Raw genomic sequence first — 5,877 nt, forward strand, 5'->3', positions numbered from 1 at the left:
TTGCCAAAGATACTGGAGGGTTTTACCATTTCCTTCTCTAGTTCATTTTACAGATGAGGAAACTGAGGCAAACAGGGTTAAGTGACTTGTGCAAGGGTCAGACAGCTAGTAAATATACGAGGCCAGATTTGAATTCAGACAGATGAGTCTTCCTGACTTCAGTCCCAGAACTCTCTCCCCTAAGTCACCTAGCTTCTCTATCTAGCACAAAGTAGGGGCTTAATTTACTTGCTTATTGATTGATTACAAGTGGGTGGCATAATATAGTGAATAAAGAACTGAGTTAAGAATCAAGAAGACCTTGAATCCAGACTCAGTTATTAGCAGGATAATCACAGCACTGACTTTTTAAAGGAGGGTTTATTTAAATAGGTTAATCCAGAGAGAACACTTTGGAAAGCCTTAATATAAATTATTATGTAAGCTATGTAAATATAAGCTGTGAATAAAAAGCTATGAATGTACATGATTTTGATCATATACTAAATTGACAGCGGTGTTTCTCAAAAGACGTAGATCAGATTTACAGTAACCATTCTATTCTTCCCTATCTGCTAATGAAAGCAACTAGTAAACTGGTGAGAGATTTTTCCAGAAAATTACAGGACTCTCCAAAATAAAAGAGGAAAGAAATCCAGAAAAAAACAGCAATAGACCCCATCAAGTACTTCTGGTATATTGATTAATAATAGAGCTGGTTGCATGCTTATAATGGCATTCGGATTCTAATTTAAATTATATTGCAACCAGCTTCATTGGCATTTCCTAAATAAGAACACTATTGGAATACTGGTGCCCCCAAGCAGATACTCTTTGCCCTATTTCTATGGCTAAACTGCTGCTATTACCCACAACTGAGGCTTTGGGGCTTTAATTTTTTTCCATTTACTTTTTTACAGACCAGTTAAAAGCCATAACAAAAACCAGTGAGTAACAACACATTAAAATGAATCTAACCACAAAGAATATGTTTGCCTTTATATGCTGCTTCCTCTACTAAATGAGAATATGGAATTCTGTGGTTTCAGAAAGGCACTCATGTATATAATGGCTTTCATAGTGGAACTTCTCTCTATTATATAATCTGTCAGTTTATTTCCTAACTGAGTAAGATCTCTGAGGAACAAAAATCCAGTGGCTTGTGGCAACCACATAAGCAAAAACTCTTGTTACACTTCCATATTGATTAACAATTTCAAGGGATAGGGAGCAGAGATGGTTTGGTAGGTCTTCCTGAAGTCTCAATAACCATGTGCTGTAAATGAGGATCAATGACTTATCATTTCATTTTCCCCAATTAGGCCATGAATACTCTAATAGAAGCATCTTACGTAACAACAATGCTACTTGCTGCTACTGTGGCTGTGTAAGGCCAATAACACCAGCACACAGGAAGGCTGCTAGCACAGGATCTTTGATCTGCTTTTCTAAGGAAAGCAACTTTAAGGGGTTTACAATCTCACTTGAATTAAACATACATATATCATTCACTTAGTTCAGGGGAAAAAGTCAGCACCCTGAACTTCAGAGAAAACACAAACAGAAATTACAAGCAGAAATTATATAAACAGAGCAAATAACACAAATCAGCAGACAGGGCTTCTAACCATCTGTCCATGGTAATACATACATAGTTACCAGAGAGAGAGAAACACAAAATCTGGGTTTTCAAAGTTGGGGGGCTCCTTAACAACTACCCAGAGTCTCATTTGGTCAAATCACAGGAATGCTCTTCTAATGAATGAGCCCCAAGCAAAATTCTAACCTCAGAGTATATATACACTTCTTCAGGGTCAAAGGGCTTAACACCTCTCCTGACATAATTAGCAAAAGGGTGTGGGCCTTTCTACAAACATAGGCAAGACTCAGTCAAAGGCACTTGATTGCCTTAGTGCTGAGAAGCACTTCAAAACAAAAGACAACAAAAAGTCCCTCTTTGCTTGCCATTACACTTTACTAATGCTTCACTGAGTAGGACTCATGTGCTTGAAGACAGTGGTATCAAACTCTAATAGAAATATCTGAGGATCCCTGCAGGCCACATATTTTAAAATGTGATGTTATTCAGGTTTTATTTTGTTTATTTATTTAGTTAAATATTTCCTTATTATATTTTAATTTGCTTGGGAAAAGCCATGCATTTGACACCTCTGCCTTAAAGAATCATAGATCTAGAACGAGAAGGGAACTTTTGAGACTGTCTCACATAATCCTCTCATTTTTATAGATGAGGAAACTGAGGCTCATCAAATTTAAGTGATTTGCCCAAGGTCACATTGATAATAATCATCAGAGCTGGCATTCAAATCTATATCCTCTGACTTCAGAGGAGAAACTCCCTCTCTGTCATACTAAATCCTCATATACGGCTGTGTATGATAGCTATTTGTAGACATCTTTTCTTATCAAGACATCTGGATGGCATTGTAGTTAGTGCTCTAGACCTGGAGCCAAGAAAACCTAAATTCAAACCCAGCTCCAGGAATGTACTGGTTGTATGACCTTGGGCAAGTGATTTCACCTCTCTCTACCTCAATTTCCTTGTGATAAAATAAGAATAATAATAGGACCCACTTCCAAGGGTTGTTGTGAGGGTAAGATGAGATAATATCTGTAAAGGGCTTAGCAAACCTTAAAGTGTTATGTTATACCACCTAATAATAATATGACTTTTATCCTCATGATTACCACTATTATTTATCGCATACTAGATTGTAGTAAGCTGTTTGCTGACTGTAACAAAGACTTGAACTTCTTCATAACCCCCAGAACCTCTTACATAGTGTTTCATACATAGTAAGTGCTCTGTAAATACTTACTGAATGATCCAACTCAGTAACTACTACTTTTGATCTACTATGAGTTACTGCTGCAACGGTACAAAGGTATATTACTTGCATCAGGAAATATCTCCATTTATATTGTTTCCTCTAAAGTTTTTTCTTAATTCTTGATGTCAGAATTCCCCTCCCTAATTACATTTTCTCTTGCTTAATATGTCTTATCTTCCTTTTCACTGTTCTCTTCATATAGCATAACTACTCTATCCTGCCATGCTGTCAACATGAAAAGGTAATCATAGGTCTGACAGTGGGAAATTACTCAACCTTCTGAGTTTCTAAGTTTCTTTATCAATACAATGTAGATATTAGACTCAATGATTGCTATGGTTCTTTCCAACTCTAAAGGTTATGATTCTACTTCATATATGAAACTCACAGTCCTATTAAATGCAAAGAACAAAAATCAGTTCTTTAAAAATAGCACAGATAATATTATATTTGTTAAAACTTTTAAAAACTGGTTGACATGGGAAATATTAACAGAGAAACCAATCAAAGAAATCTGATAGTAAATATCTAAAAGAGCTTGGTCAACTAAAAATCTCTGATTTGTCCATGCAATCCAAAGTAATTAAACTACTTCAAGTGGTCTAACATATGCTTTTTAGCTTATTTTTCTGATAGAAATAACCATTACAAAAATACCTTACCTGGCGCTTTAGGAAAAAAGAGAGTATGCTTATAATGTCTCAGTGTAATAGTCATGGCCCCAAAAAAGATGTTCTTTGGTCCAAGTTACTTAGACTAATTGTATTCCTTAAATTTAGTATTTATAACCATCATAGTAATTAGTGCCTGTTGGTTTGTTGTTGTTATTTTTTAAATCAGTGGGAAAGGACAGAATGTGTTCATTTCCAGTCAATCTCTTTTTGAGGAAAGAAATCAAAATGGATGGAGCACTAATTCTCCAACCCACCTCTGTCTGCCTGGATTTCTTTAACTTAAATGGAAAGAATAAGAGCACCATAAGTCCTACTGTTGTTGTAAGGATCAAATGAGAAAATGTTTATAAAGTGCTTAGTGTCATGCCTGCCACATTAATAAATGCTTGTTTCCTTTCTTCACTCCGTTACAAAATTTGAGTGTCTTGGGTCCATTTTTATGTTATTTTGTATGTCTTTTCCTAAAAATACCCTCCAATAAAAATGAAGAATAACCTACTTTTAGGTGACAAATTATAGGATAGGAAATGGCTCTGTGATTACATTAATATGATACAACTCCCTATACCAGTGCAGACTGGCATTCTCTCTGCAATGGATAGTATTAAAAAGTTGCCTAGAGTACTGAGAAGTTAAGTATTTTGTGCAGGGTCACATAGCCAGCATGTATCAAAGGCCAGACTTTAGCCCATGTCTTCCTGGCTCTCTATCCACTACATGACACTGCCTGTCATGAATACTAAAACTGCACTAATAATACTTTTTAACCTACCATATTAAATCATCCCCCCTCCCAATATTAGTGAATCTAGCCATATTGTGCAACTAGATTTTGCTTAATATGAAAAAAGAATCTTTTGATGGGGTCGCATTATTCAAAATCATACTGCATATTTCCATTGGGCTGGAAAGTTACCATATTTTACATAATTATAATTGTGAATAATAAGAATTCAAATATATCCAACTACTTCAGGGGATTCATTAGTCACACTTATCAGGACCTGACTGCATTGCATATAGATTTGAAGATTAAGTATGGAATAATGGGAAAGCTTTACTTGGGAATTTGAACATAGAAAGAGCCCCATTATTATGCTGATATATACTAATCTTGGCTATGTCACTAATTTGTATTGCAGTCATGTCTAAGATTGTTCATTTAGATCTAGTATTTCCTTTTGTTATCTGCACATTGGTTAGCTTGATTTAAAAACTTTATCTTGTAAGCTCATTGAGGACAATTCCTGTTTTTATTTACCGTATCCTCAGCCCTTAGCACAGCAGCTGGTATGTCGTAGGTACTTAATAAATGTTTATTGGATTGGATTGATCTTCCTAAAGGCTAATGACCTTTCCTCCTCTAATATTCAGCAACATTTATAAATGGCATGAGTTATGAGAGGCAGTCATCCAGAACATTCACTTTATGAACAATGATTCATGCTTTTGTCTTCAATTTTCTTTCCTACATGACTTCAGATTCATTTTGTATTTCTTTTATGTCCTCCACTTATGTATCACTCTTTCTGGCAAGCAGAAAGTTCAGATCTTAACTTTTTAAAATTGATTCATATTTAGAAAAAAGAATCAATTTGACCAAATTTGAGTCACGATATTAGCTGTCTTTACTTGCTGATAGGAAGTACAAGTGTGCTGACTATTCCACCTACAGTTTGTCCTGTCTGTAGAGCTAGCAGCTATACCATTCCAAATTTTAGGTGACAGCTCCTAAAACAAACTCTTTTATTAAATCCTTTTGATCTTACATTGGTCATTTCCCAATGAATGTACCCTACACACACACACACACACACACACACACACACACACACACACACACCTTGTAACAAAAACAATCAAATAAGCAAAGACAACCCACTAGCAATCTATATGACAGCGTATACGACATTTCAAACTGATACTCCCCCACCTCTCTACCTATAGGAAGGAGGTTTATTTCTATCTGTTTATAAATTTTATTATAAATACCTATGCATTAAAGACAATAGTGCCATAGTAAATGCCTACCTTAAGAATCATTATAGAAAAAATAACTACTGAATGGGACTAGATGTGAAAACCTTCAGCTATGAAATTGTTTAGGTGTGCCCTACACATTTGTAGGAGTCCAGATTGTCCTTGTGAACTTGGAAAACAAAAAATAGTATTTACTTGTTTCTGTGCTTCAGACAACATAAAATGAGAATGACAAAAATGGTAGTGGTGATGACAATCATATTTGCTTTCAACTCTTTGCTGCCATAGAAACCCAGCCTTTTCTAGTTTGCCTGTGAATCCTTTTAGTAATCTGCCTTATAAACATGCTCCAGGCATGTTACTGATATACTAAGAGGGCTCCTTGTACACAC

Source organism: Trichosurus vulpecula, chromosome 4 (assembly GCF_011100635.1).
Source record: "Trichosurus vulpecula isolate mTriVul1 chromosome 4, mTriVul1.pri, whole genome shotgun sequence".
NCBI lineage: Eukaryota > Metazoa > Chordata > Mammalia > Diprotodontia > Phalangeridae > Trichosurus > Trichosurus vulpecula.